General features: G+C 36.9%; 1 protein-coding gene across 4 annotated transcripts in view; it reads left to right on the top strand.

The window, feature by feature from the left end:
• Positions 1–15,317, top strand: part of LOC139442525 (melatonin receptor type 1C-like) — a 307,981-nt gene that overhangs the window by 236,492 nt on the left and 56,172 nt on the right. For 2 of the 4 annotated variants that reach the window (XM_071223342.1, XM_071223341.1), the window contains one exon: positions 9,196–9,252. The exons of the other annotated variants lie outside the window; for them this stretch is intronic. The gene's annotated coding sequence lies outside the window, so the exon portion shown is untranslated. The remainder of the gene's footprint in view (positions 1–9,195; positions 9,253–15,317) is intronic. 4 annotated transcript variants of the gene reach the window in all.

The raw sequence follows: 15,317 nt of genomic DNA on the forward strand, positions 1-15,317 counted from the left end.
TAGTACGGAAGTCCTCAAATACATGTTGCCGTTGCCCCCCATGATGTGAGTTATCTCCCCTTGAAACTGCTGTTTCAACATTTGAAATTGACTACTTGTGGCCAGTGCAGGAAGGTCTGTGGTATAAAAGATACAGTCTCAATAATAGTGAGTAGAACTCAAATTGTTGGCTTTTCATTGTTTAGTCACATCACAATATATTTATAGGACTGAATGATATATTGATATTTTTGGCTTAATTGTATCTTGTATCAGTTATGGGAGATCACTGAAACATTGTTTTCTGATTTATTTTTTGCCTTCTGTTTACTTTTTTAAATTAATTTTTTGGGCTATTTATCAGAAAATCACTTCTGTATAAAATGTTAAAAAATAAATTGACAAAGTTACAAAGAAAAAGTTATTATTCTGAAAGAACAAATGATTGATTTGTTGTTGTCAAATTTGATTAATGAAAGAAGAAGCTGATATAATTCTGTGATGTGTAAAAAAAAAATGAAAATTAAAATGACTTTTATTCATTGTAATTTCTTTTGAATGTTTCGTTGTGAAAGAATTATCTGAGAAATACTTGATGGGCAAAAAAGGAGTGGCAGCAGTTTGTATTTGACATGCTCTGAAGAGTTCCCATTCATCCTTCTACACAATGAAATAAAGTGGCCCTAATGGAACGGTTTATGGAATTTGTACTAAAATTTACAATGAAAAAGTCATATTAATGTCCTTTGATAGACTTTAAGATGCCTTTGGTAGTGAAAGTGACAGGTTATTTGACAGTTAATTTTCATAATTGCTGTCAACTGATACTTCATGTGATTTAAATGTATAAAAATGAAATATGTCATCCCAGGGTTTGTTCATTTCAAAAGCATCAAAACCTGTTTGCAATGCTGACTTATTTCTGGTCTTCAGAACTCCTCTTTATCACTGAAGACACCTGCCAATGTAAGCTATAATGATTGCCTCACTTTGAAAATGTTGTCAACCATGTAATTTTAGAGTAAATATTTCATTGACAGTCTTAGAATTGTTCTCGATCCCAATTGTGTGGATAGATGCTCATGATATTAATCACTGGATTGTCTGGTCCAGACTTGATTATTTACCGACCACCGTCATACTGCTGGAATATTGCTTAGTGCGGCGTTAAACAACAAACCAACCAACCAAAAAAACTTAGAATTGTTCTGAAGCTATCTATGGTGACTCACTCACTCACTCACTCACCACCACTACTGTATCTTTCCCTCAGATGCTTAGAGGGACAGAAATCCCAGAGGTCTGAAGTGCAGTAATTATATGTACATGGTTGTGGCCCTTAGTTGTGCAAGGATCCACTGATCGTCTGTTAAAATTTTCTATGATTATGATCATTGGTCTGTCTGCACCGTGTCCTGGCTTGTAGGTTTCCCCAAGAATTAAACATGCAGGGCCTTGTTCCACAAAGCGATCGTAGTGCTAAGATGATTGTAACTCCCATACTGTAACATAGACATGCAACAGTCGTAGTCCTACGATCGCTTTGTGGAACGGGGCCCTGGAGCTACATCTCTTTCCTCCCACATGACCATAACTGGGATTTCTCCCACAGTCATATAACCTATCCCGCCTTAGACATTGACAGGTTATTATTAGATATAGTCTCTTTACTGAGTTTAAAGAATTTTATAACACTCACAACTATATTGCAATTATAACCAAATGTTTATTGGTGAATTGGAGTTAGGTCAAATCTGTCAAAACAATTCTGAATAAAATGTGGAATGTCAAAATGACATGATGTGGATGCCTTCTTTTTGTCCCACAGTGCATTCAATTTAGGATTAAGTTCAAAAGTTCAGCTGTTTCTTCTTCTTCAGAACCATGGCAGGGAAACTGTCATGTCCCCCACAAAGGATGGCCTTTTTATTGCTTGAGATGATAATTATTGCCCTTTTTCCCTTGGACAATAATGACCACATTAGATTCAGAGTTGTGCTGGGTGGACTGAAGTGATGGGGAAAGGATGAAGTACAATGCATCATCAACAGCCTGGGCCTACTTCCAGAGCATCAAGGCATTGTCTTTCATTCAGCAGGACTGCAGAACGTTACACTGTAAATGTGAGAGAAAAGGGGATACTAACCCAATCAAGCTGAAAAACTGCTCTTTTCCATATAAATCAGTGGTAGAACAGGGATCAGTATTCTATGCATAAATATTTTTTTGGTCATTAGAAAGTACTAGCTTTCACAGAAAACAATTTGTTTGTCATGAGCTAAATGTGCTGTGCTGATCTGTGTTTGCATTTCCTTGGTTATATAAGCTATTCAACTGGAAATTATAAGCAACTTTGTGGATAAACCTACAGAATACAACATGTTTTGTTTTATTACATTGTTTACAGAACAGTAGACTCAAATTTCAGGGCATGTTAAAGAAAAGAAACACTTTAACTATTAATGTATTGTTTCCGGTCAACTTAAACTATTTATATATTGTTAACAATTGTTAATGTCACGGTGCTGATGTGGATAAGACGAAGCAGTGGCTGATACTATGTAAATGAGCCATTTCATCTGGTCCAAAGACCAACATGGTCTCAGGCAAGATTCTTCTTTCACCCATCAAAGCTGTAACTATTCTCAGCACCCATTGTGACCGCCCACTCCCCATTGTCCCTCCTTGCTGGCATATTGCACCCACAGTATAAGACTCTACTCATTCACTCGTCAAAAATGCAGTGTGACAGCAATATCATTCCAATCTCACCTGACTGAGATGAACTTGGACCAGACGCCAATCCCACATACTTCCTGCGACCATCATGGCTGTTTGTCTCAGACATGCCTTGAAAACGGGATATTGCTGGAGCTATTGCAACAGTAGTGTAAGAACTGCTCACTCATCCATCATACATGCAATTTGATAGCAGTATTGTTCTAATCTCATCTGGCTGACAGCTGAACGTTGACCAGACATCGATCTCCAGCACTTCCTGTGACCAACATGGCTTCTTGTCTGTGACATGTCCATCTTTCCAAAGCCTATACCTTGTAATGAAGGTTAAAAATATGTCAATGAGGGTCTGCCAGACACAGTATTGTTGGACAGCCCCTTCAGCATGTGTGTAGAGGTGTTAATGCTGTGTAGTATCAGTGACAGATGATTACTGGTTATGCTATGTATACCTCATCAACTGGTGGTGATATCAAGCATGTTCCGGCCAACTTTGACAGCATTGTCAAGCATAAACTGGTCTTCAATTCTCCAAGATCTGTTCATCTTTCAGATATCCCTGACCTCAAACCACCAGTTATATTTTTGTATTGCAAAATATATCATTGATCATACCTGTTACCTGTTTTATTTTCAATTAATGTTATATATTGAATGAGACTTGGGATCTGAGAATGTCTTTGTATGAATTTCCATTAAGGGAAACAAGGCTCACTTCGTTGGAGCCTTTTGGTTTGTAAAAACTTGGAGAAGAGTTTTTAGCAAAAGTAATGGAAATCGAAATCTAGATTTGAGAGCATCTTGTTTGAAGCTATTGGCATATCTCTTTCAACTTGTATTTTGTGTTTTGGATCCATCTTAGTTAACACTTTGAAGCAAAAAGGTTGAAGTAAAATTTCAAGCTTGAAGGTGTTTTGGTAAGAAACAAATTACAAAGAGTATTAATGTTTATGCAACATCTCACATTTCCTGAAACCTCTCTTTGATAGGTTGTATTGAAGAAAGTAACATGGTCTATTTTGGACAACATTTGAATACTAGTTGCTGCTGTCTAACCATTAGTGATTTGTTAATGTTAAATTAATGTTTCCATTTCAAGACGGACAGGAAAATCTGTCTGGGAAGGGACACATGCTTAGATGGTCTTTCAGGCACAATGAATAAATTTCAAAGTCAATGGGTAATCCTTGTGGATCCACTGAATGCCATTAGAAATCTCCAATCAATTACAAATGGCTTAAATGCTTTTCAGAAAGCGATAATGGTAAGGAAGAAAGATATATCATGACTTATCGATGGTATAGACCCACAATGAAATTCCGTGTAGTGTTTCATCCGAGACCGGCGACCTGTAGAAGATGGCTTTCGTGCCAATTTGGAGGTTTAAACGGCAAGTTCAGCAGGGCCTCTGTGGGATTCAGCAGGGATTTCAACCAAAGACATAAAGTCTGAAGCCAAGTTGTTAATATCATTGCTGATAAACGCCATGTTTTTTTCAATTTGATCATACCCTTCACCCAATTGCTACACTGTTATTCAATAAGGCTTGTTACTTCTGCATCTCTGCATGTTCCAAAACCAAATGGGCTGCTCCTAGCAAGAAACAGATTGATAATTCGCTGTTTAATACTGTTCATTTGTTCTGTGTTAATGGTTATGTAGAGTTTTTGTTTTGAATTGATTTTCTTTTATTATGTCCTGACTATGCAAAAAGCAAATATTACTTGTGATTTGTTTTCATTTGCAACACATATTTGCCTTGTTTGGGATGTATAATTTCAAAAACATTGGATGTTTTGACATGTTAGACACATGGCATTTTTAGCTTAGATTTTAATCAAGAATTCAAGATTAAATATTGAATAGACAAGGTCATGGTATCATCATTATTATTACATTCTTGTAATTTAGAACAAGTCTGCCAAAATAGTAATTATTTTAATTCCTTTACACGCTTGTTAACTCAGGATAGTTAATCTCTGCAAGTCCATATTAAGAATCAAGAGTTGCATGCTTATGATGGAATTATCATTGCGTGTATCGTGCATTACTGATCTGACAAGCAAAAAATATATTTTATTTAAGTGATTAAGTAATTTAAGCACATCCGCAAGCAAGAAAAATAGCCTTGCAATCATATCTTCAAATTACATAAGCATGAATATCAGGCAAACCTCATGCAAGGTCAGATGTTCTTATTCAAACAGATGCACAGTTTAATATATCGCAGCGAATAGTATGCAAACTTCATGATCTAATGTCTCTTGAAAAAAATAATCTTGATGGATTTCCAAAAGTAAAACCTTCTTGCAGATGTCAGCATGTTTCAATCTTTATGGAAATCTTGTTTCAACTATGCTGTGTTACTTAACCCATTCTCATATATCACCCGATACATTTTTCTGTGTCATCACCCAAATCCTACCTGATGATGACTACCTGGACATGGGCCTCATCAAAACTTTTATCCTCAACAACAAAGTACACGAATATGAAATAATCAATGCAACATATATGAGTAGAGAAAACAGATTGAAAGTTCTTATGACAATACTGAAGGCACATATGACATTTTCTGTATAACATTCTATTATTTATACTCCAGAGAGCTTAACGGATCCACAGGAGACGATTTAGTGTCGTCCTTTAGACTCCAACACAGTTGCGACATTTATACAACAATAGGGTCTGGGGTGCTTCAAGGAATTTATGTCATTTTCTTAGGAAGGGATAATGTGTCCGTGACAGACCAGCCCTAAGTGGGTATGTCTTGAGGACCATACAGCATGTGTTTACCACTTGGTGAATAACCTCCAACATGGAGTATTCTAATAGCAGGGGATTACCATGCTCAAGTGAACGTAAGGCTGAAAGTGGCCTCTGGTTTTTAAACTTGGTACAACAAGGTCTAGCTTACTATCACGGCTGTGAATGAGAATTCTTCTGATTAAGTTTTTGACTGTCTGTGAGTCCACGAACTGTTGGGTTAATGAGACCGGGATTGTATTGACAGTGTGAATGCCAGTTCCCCATCAGGATACTTAATTTAGCTGATGATGATGGTTTTAATTGGAATGGGAATTTGAACAAACCTTGTGGTGTTAACAAGAATCTTTTGATGTAGCTTTACCAACAAATAAGCACTGTTGGACAACACATCGAGCATCTGCGAAATTTGTTTCTCAAAGTGGTCCAAGATATCTCATTAAAAAAAATAATTTTTTACTTTGTTTAACAAATATGTATTAAAATTTAAAAGAATATAAACTGAAATGCACCAAATTTTAAAGTTATTTTTTGCTGAAAAAACTCAAGCCACTTTTGTTCGTGTTTTCTTTCAGAATGTCACAGCAAGAACTTTCTAATAAAATCAAGTACTTTTTGCTTTTCATTGATTCACTTAAAAGACTTGCAAAAATAGTTTGCAATTCTTAAAGTAAAAAAAACCAAAGGAAGTAATTAATTCCAAGTTTATTTCTCCATTAGTTAACCGAAATCCTTCTTCAGTAATTATGAGGGATTTTTGTTGTCATTCAACACCAACTTGGTAACTGACTAGAGCTTCCTGTGTGATTGGAGCAGACTAAGGGTAATTACGTAACATCGGCAGATGACAATTTCAAGTACCAGGAGAATTTAGAGCTCACAAGGTTCTCAAACCAAGCCAGACAGGCATAGAACTTCAAGCATCAAAGGGCAGCAGGGCATCGACCAGTCCCTCAGGTCAATAGGGTCATTGTTTAGAAAGGAGAAATATTATTGTCTGCTAGGTACGAAAGTTCAACAAAATTTCTTTTGTAATAGTGGGAGTTGCCTGTCTAGAGGTTTCTGATTGTATCCTTCCATCGAAATATTTCAATGGGGACAAAAACTTTGAAGCAGATGGCATCGAAATACGATTTATTGCAGTGTCTCTCTATTGTCTCTAGGATCAAAGAATTTCTGAAATTGAATGAAACTTTTATGGAATCAAGTTTCGATGTCACAGAAGGTGAAGAAAGTGGTGTTTTTGACACTGAAGCATTCTTGTGTGTCACAGATGAAAAAATAGGAAAATAAAAAAAGCTGTAATATAGAAAGGTCAGACATTACTGCAGACAATAATTTAGATAATTTGTACATACAGGTAAAGATTTTAAGACATTTCGAATGTTGATAAGTTAGTAAAGTGACAAGTGATAAAAGCTTTAGTTACCATGTTTTTCAAACGAAGACTGAAATCTCTTTAACAATCCCAAGATGTAAAAGTCAGACCTCATGGGAAGGTTGGAAAGTTCATAACACAAAGATGGCCACCCATTGAAGTTGGCTCAATTTTTCCACAAGCTGTTTAGTTAACTTACAGGGTAATCAGTCACTGTCGCAGTTCAATCCACAAAATGAAATGGAGGTCAGACAGGAACTTCAGCTGACTCCACTGTCTCTTGCTTGGACTTGACAATAAATACTTGTCTCATGTAAGATTTTTTGCTCTATGTTGCTCAAATTCCAGGCTAGAAACCTTGTCATTTGAGCAATTACTATATGGCCAATTTGGAAAAACTTTGTCACCAAGGAGCATTCAGCTGAGAGTGTAAGGAGGTTGAAAAGGAGGTTAGCCATTGATAGATCCATTGAGAGACAGAGTACAATGAAGCTCTGATCTTGACCCTGTCTTGCTGTCTATTCTAAAGTGGCAAGTCTTAAACTATTTCCAGCCCAAGAGGGAGTTTTGTGAAATGGTACGTTGTACTTTAGTGGCAATATTAGGTGAAAATGAATCCCTTCTTTTCACAAAGCACTGAATGATTCCATAGCACATGGGTGGCTTAATGAGGATATGTAACTACTATGTCCCATTTTGTTTTATTTTTCACAGTTCAGATAAAATATTAAATTGAGTGAGTTGGAAGTGTATGCAGCTTTGAACAGTATATTTCAGATATATTATTGCATGTCAGCTATATGGGAGCTCAAAATGACAAAGGTCATATATATCACATAGATATTCATTCATTTTGGTAACCCACAAGTTGGTATGGCGTTGACAGACACAGGACCAATCATAAACAGGCCAAATCTTGGATTTGAATCCATGGTATGCTTGTGATCTAAGGTGCTGCAAATCTATGCGAATTTGCATCCCTTAACTGTGCCAGGATCCAATAGCCTGAGGTTCAACCCCCCCCCCCCCCCATTACACCAGATTATGATCCTTGATCTGTCAGCACCATAACCGTGATGGAAGTGGTAAGTGTCTTCAATCTGCACCACTGTGGGTTTTCCTCCCTCAGTAAATTGACATACAGTGCAAACCAGTGTAACAAAATTCACTGAATGCATAAAGCTATGTGACTGACTATCAATGGTTGTCTTAGAAAACAAATTTGTGTGTGTCCAGTTACACAATGTCAAAGCATTATTCTGACAGTCTGACGCTTTGTCCATGCTTTGTTGCTTATGGTATCCAGGAACATACTCATCGGCTTTCCGACTTTGAGTTACAGATCATGATGAAAGCCTTGTCTGTTTGCTGTTAAACTAACAGACAAATAGATAATGAAAGAGATTATTTTGATTAAAAGCAGTCTTTCATTTAAACACTTAGGTGGAGTCCAGTTATTTCAAGAGCTCGACCACTTGAGCTTGCCCAGACAGGCTTAGAGAGGTCATTTCACATGGTCAGTACATGGTCAATGAAGGGATGTGGTCTGAAGCCACTTGATGCACAATGAGTTTTGAGCGAAAGATATTTCAAGCTGGCTGAAAATGAATAAAGAGTATGGATTCATGGTAGTAATGTAAATTGTGTGTGTTTGAGTTGTACTGCAAAGTAAGTCCCAACCAATGTTGGACGACCCTGTTAATCCCCATGCCTGAAGCTAGTGAAACAAAGCATGGTCATGTTGATTTGAATCAAGCATGATTTAGAGCCGTATGGGTCATGTTAAGTTGGCTGTCACTAATGCAAGACATTGCTCAGGTGTCCAAGGACATTGACAGCAGTGACCGATGACATTCTGCCAGCATCAACATGAGACATTGATGTCAGTTAGAATATTTTCAGATATTTTCATGTCATGTCAAGTTAAAATGATTAGCTCATGTATTGTCCATTGGTGCCATGCTTGGTAAGTGTTCACTTTTTACCGTTCTGTTGCATATTTTAGAAGTTATATTACACCATGTCAACCCTTGGTCTGTCTTCTCAAATTGTTCAAAATGAAGAAAGATTACTTTTTTTTGTTAGGATATCTTTTTCTCTTCGGTGATATTTCAAGCTGTTTGTTTCTTAAATATGACTGAAAATGATACACTGTGTGATTAATTTTTCAACAGATATTTTGCGTTTCGATTCACGCCTCCTCATTTTTTTACATTCCAACTGTGGGTTCTGTATGGATTTTCTCAATCTTAACTTATTGATGAATCAGATGTTAGGTTGAAATACAATTGAATTTTTACATACACTTTCTTCTTTTGTTTTTCCAATGACAGTGTCAGACACCAGTGCAAATACAAACAATGATAACATCAGTGCTCGTACAAGAAATGGTAAGTTCTCAAAGCTTCCATCGTAAGATATTGACTTATCCTTTGATTAAAAGATTTTCCAAGGACCAACGAAGAACCTAAAGACCGTCTGAGTGCTGCAGAACGTATTGTCGTGTGGGCGTTTTCTACTTTTATTGGTGGTGTTCTGCAAATAAACCTGGATGAGATTGATTTTGAAATTATTTTAATCCCATTGATTAGAATGTCATTGTTGTTGTAAGTCATTTGGTCTGAAAATTATTTTGGAAAGTGTCTCCATGAAATTAAGTGATAATTTTTAACATTTTAGGAAAGAAATAGTAGTGGTTTGTCAAGTGATAAGATTTCATATTTGATAAATTGTGACCAACCATGAGATTCGGTACCTTATGGGTGAAGAAAACAAATTTGACTTTTCATTAAATTTTAAAACTACAAGATCTTAGGAACACCAGAATACAATTCACAAGCTTGAATTCATATTTATTACAGAGATACATGACACCAAACATTTGGATTCATTTTCTACAAAGTCCCATTTTCAGACTTATAACCAATTCCTGAGACAAAGGAGTACCTGGGTACAAGGGTAACTGACTATAAAAGTCCAGTTTTCCACCTTGCCGAACTAGGCTGGTATTTCTGAGCTTGATCATAGCATCACCAGTGGTTATTAAGTGTTATGTCCCATGATCTATGTCCCTCCTTTTGACCAATAAGATTCCACCTTGCATATCACTTGCATTTGCTTTAAACAAAATGGCAGCGCCCAGTCAAGACGATCTTTTAGATAATCAAGATCTAAATTGTGATAAACAGGTCTTACTTTGCAAAGTGCATCAAATCGCTAGAGCACCTCGATTAAAAACATGAAAAGATTTGGAAAATATCTTTTGACACCAAGTTGGCAGTACACATGCTTTGCAAAACCTGCAATCAACTGAAATCTGCTTGGCAGTTTACGAACCGGATGTTGATTTTGTTTTGCAATTTTGATTGGACTCTGCATAGACTTGTTAGTCCAGCCAAAATATAACTCCATACCAGCCTAGATCGGCAAGAGTGGAAACTGGACTTTCATAGTCAGTTAACTCCCTTGCTTCAGGAAGATGACTTATAACTGTTGATGTAATGATTGCAGGTTTTCGATATGATGTCTGATTAATCAAAAGTAGACGTGTGCTAAAATGTTTTGAAATAATGTTTTAATTTCATTACAAACTAATGAGAGAGAAATATATTTTTGTACAGCCTACACACATGGTGATTTTTATGGAAGTAATTTGACATCAAACATCTTTATTATGTCACACCTTAATTGTATCCTAGCACCTTAAAGGTCCCTTTTCTCCTGGTGGGTCACAATTGATGTTTTAAAGAAAAGATTACACTGGTTAATTACTGTTTGATGTTAACTGAACTTCAATTGTGAGTAATAAGGGTTTGAGGTTTGTCAGTAAAATCATTTAAAAGTGTCGTGAAATATGTCAGTTCAAAGTAGATATATTCCTCTGCCCAACTTCTGGATGCTTCTCTCTTTAAATGTTGCTGAAATCAGTTGAAATCCCTTGATAGTAGCTCTCTCAGGAAGAGCTTATTGTTGACCATTGCAAAGGTTAGGATGGGACCTGGTATTTCTCGCATGGTGTAAAAGTCTTATGAAAATGAATAGTAGATTTGTTCAAGAATGCGCTGACTCTAGGTCAGGAACCCTCAATCACTTGTCAGTATCACACAGCCTGATTAGATTGGGTGTAGGTGGTGGGTTGTCTCCCTTGCTGCTATTGTTAACATCGTCATCATTAGGAATAGGACCTGGTGCCAATAGCGCCCCAACACGATGTGATGAAGTGATCTGGAGAAAGGATTGTCATATTTGCAAAGAGAATTGCACTGATTTGTTTGCCGAGTTAGTTCCGAGGGTCCTAATGAGATTATTTTTCATGTTCTATAGACAATATCGCCTGATCCTCTCGAAAACAGTTCTGTTACAAAGTACATGACAATGATCAAGGCTTGAGTTGACATGGACTTGTTAGTTATTTACGATGGAGTAGAATGTTCTTGCTGTGAGTGCATTTCTGTCAGTTTTTGCCATTAAAACCATTTATGTGACTAGGATACAGTATTTTGGGAATAATCACAACTCATGATTTGTAATTATTGATGCTGCTCCTTCAAAATTCCCCTTAATGAAGGAAAATTGACAAATATTTTTGTCATGTACGCAAACACTATAGTTTGATTTACTTGCTTTCTTGTAGGTATTTGTAAGCAAATAACAGCTTCAATTTCTTTTTGAGACAGACCCACATCATCAGACTTGCTAAGTAGCAAAAATAGTAAATAGATTAGTTCTGTTGACGCCAAGTTTGGTCTCAAGACAACGGGGCTGTTCAGTCAGATGTTGCCAGTTCTGATATTGAGACTTTCCAAAGAAATTCTGTCTTGTCAACACAGGACCCAGAGAGTTTATTGCACCAGACATGAGATGGTATTGTTATAGTTCTATTGACCTTTTAGAGATGCAAAATCAAGGAACTGTAGGTTAAGAAAACAGTTATGAACAATATTATACATGAAAACACACATCCTCAATGTTTGCTTAATTGATTGATGTTTTTGTGTCTTTATTTTCTTTATTTCTTCCTCATTGTCTTGGATTACTTCAGGACAAAAGAGAAATTCCAATTTTGTAAAAGATTGATACAAGCATAAAGATGTTTAGGAAATACATCTGACAACTTCATGAGTATACTTTTCCCCTGTAAACAGATCTTGAATTAGAGTTAAAGGGTAGATACCATTATTATCAAGAAAAAATTTGAAATGAGCATTACACTTTTTACAGATACTTTGGACATTGTCACTTGTTTTCGTTTAACTCTCGTAAACTTATGGTAATTTAGCTGTAAAAAAAACAACCTACTAATTCTATCTGGCCAAACTGTGTCTAGTTAAGTTTGGATAGTTCCTTTCCCAAGGCATCTTTTCAGCAAGTCTTTACAGTGCATGTCAACGTCTTGGAACAGCATACATACAGATAACGAAATTGTCCTTAGGCCTCAGACAGCTGTCTTTATGGGAGGGAAAACTATGTTCAATTCACAGAAAATTGTATATTACTTATGGGACAAGAAAATTAACAATTATCTTTGTTGAATGCAGTGTAATGAACTATTCACAGGCCATTTGGTTATGTCTGGGAGAGATAGGGGTGTGCCACTACTCTCAGGCATTACATCCCAGATTCAAGGCTGGGCAGAAATGTTTATTTTGGCCTGTTCTTATCAAATTATATGATGCAAACTTTGTGAAAAAAGGTATCTTTCTGGTGCAACTTGATCAGTGATCATGTATCAGTGACTTTTTGCTGGTGCTGATTACTATTTCTAATTTGAGGGGTCAGAATTTAATGTAACAATTATGGTCCACACAAGGTGCTTAAACTTTCTGTACAGAGATGAATAAATAATGAAAAATAATAAATGCACTTTTTTTGCATCATATACTTGCCATGGGGCATACTCATATGACACTGTACACCCTGGTCAGTGGATCCAGTGTGTTCACACAAATTACATTCTCAGCTCCCTTGGGACTATGCAACCCTAGTGCCTGTTAGCATTCACATCACCCTCTCATCCTACTGGGTGCCCATTTGCTGCAGGGTGGAAAAAGCCCAATTTAAAACAGACATTTGCCAAAGGTGACACCCCATGTTTAAGGACAACATTGTGTTTCAGTGTGGGGCAGGACTGAAGCAGAAGAATTTCTCATGTCCTGTCACCCACCTGATTTGCGATCTGTGATCCTTGCACATGACAATTTCCCACCTTGATCCTGTGCATGATCTGTTGAACCCCTTCTCAATCATTCACTCATTCTAAGATCTCCTATGACTAAGGGAGTATGTCTTATGACTCTGTAATATCAAAATCTGAATGCATTCACACAATCTGGAGTGGTTCGTGAACGAAGATTCACTATAGATGTCGTGTGATGATGCCAATTTAGGCCTGGTGGAAAACTGAGCCAGATTGGGCCAAACATTTGTTTGGCAATGGTCTGACAGTCATACATATTTATGTGTCTCAAGGTTTCTTTTCGTACATTGCCATCATGAATGTCGCATAATCTACAGATAACTACCCATTAAACAGAATGGAAATTGCATTGTGTGTCCTGCTAGCACCAGTTACTCAACACTTGCTTCTGAAGTAAAGATAATTAAGAGTTGGGACATAGCTAGAAAAGCACAGGACAGCATTAATGAGCACTAGATTATTACTAAACATCCATGCTCTAGTAGGCCTTTATTTTCTCTGCCTCAATGTTTGACATTAAGAAAGTCAGTGCCCCAATGTGTGTGTCATAGTTTGACTGATCGTGGAGTGTCTTCCTGGTGCATTGTGGGCCTTCTATCCTCCTGACCTATTTACCCATAGTTCTCACTCTGTTTGTCATTTTCCTCCCATTAGTGTGGGCGATTAAACACTGGTGACCTCTTGCTATCGCCAAGAGGAACTCGCAAAATTCCCTTTCAAAGGTATTAGTTGTGCATAGTGCTTTGACGTTGGTGAAATAATGGCTTAACGTAAGCACCATAGATATTTCCGTGTTGCTCCCCGGTAGATGCTTATTACTCTGTAAAGACATCAAAACCAATGAGATTCATATTTCCAAGTTCCGTTGAAATGTATTGAGTATGCTTGATTGCACACACGTCTATCAAGCATGCCATTAATGATTTGTTCATTGCTGAAGGAAGCAAAATTAAATTTTTTTTCTCTGAATTGCTTTTTTTCTTCTGCTATTTTTGATTCCTTCTAATTGATGTATTGATTATACCAAATAGATTTTGTTATAGCTCCATCAATTTGGCAGGGATTTATGTATTTTTTTAAGGTAATGAATACATTTACTGATGGTCATTTTCAAATATTTTTGTGGTACAAGGAATAGTAATTGTCTGCTTATCTATGTCCCTGTTTGTTTGAAGGGGTTGAAATTAAATAAGATTTTATTCATCTCATCAGTGATGGAAGTTTTCCAAATGTATGTTGTTGTTTTCTTGCTAAGTCATGATAAGATATATTTGGATTATTGGTACTACAAAAAGGAAAAATATTTTAATACAGGTGAACCCAATATATATGGCTGGAAAATTGCAAAAAACAGCATGAGACCTCACTCACTCACCCATCCATCCACTCACCCATCCATCCATTCACCCATCCACTAACACACACACAAACCATCCCCACCACCACCACCCCCACCACCGGCCCCCACCTCCCCTCACTCGCATCCATCCACTCACAAGCCCACTCACCCATCTGCTCAACCACCCACCCATCCACTTCCACATTCTCTCACCAACACAAGGAAATCAGTATTATTTATTTTTAAATATTTTGGTTACTAAATATGGTAATCTAGACCCACAAATCATTACTTTGTCAATTCCAAATAACAATTGTTGAGAAACAATGTTTCCAGATACCTGAAGTCTCCATGAGTGGATTTAAAAGGCAAGTACTTTGACGGTTCTTGGTGTCTTTAAATCATGCTTGAAATAATTACAGAGTGTGACGTCACAACTTTAGTTCATGCCCTATATATTCAGTAATTCTCAACCAAAACAATATAGAGCTCCACACAGCGAAGCCAACAACTCATCATTGTGCAGAAAAACAGGCTTCGGTCATGTTTTTTTCAGACGCAAGTTGAAGAGCAATCTCATGTGTTTTTCTGACAGATTAGTTACAAAATACTAATTGCCAGCTTGATTGGATTTGGAGCCAGTGTTTATCAAAGCCTAGATTGCAATATAAATGTGTCAGTCGCTTAAAGCCACTCTCCTACCCAGAGTTCCTTGTGGCCAGCGTAGTACCTGTCATATCGTCACATCTTACACAGTTCATTCATGATATTGCAAATGTTTTTATTTATTTCATTGCGAAAATATCTTAAAACATGAAAAACAATTTCCATTTGCATATTTATCCTCCATGTGCTGTCATAGAAACCGAAAATGTGTAAAGCTATATTGTCATGCACCTCACTCTGACAGCCTATTTACG

The sequence above is a fragment of the Haliotis cracherodii genome, unplaced genomic scaffold (assembly GCF_022045235.1).
Source record: "Haliotis cracherodii isolate W230 unplaced genomic scaffold, xgHalCrac1.p SCAF_5, whole genome shotgun sequence".
Taxonomy (NCBI): Eukaryota; Metazoa; Mollusca; class Gastropoda; order Lepetellida; family Haliotidae; genus Haliotis; species Haliotis cracherodii.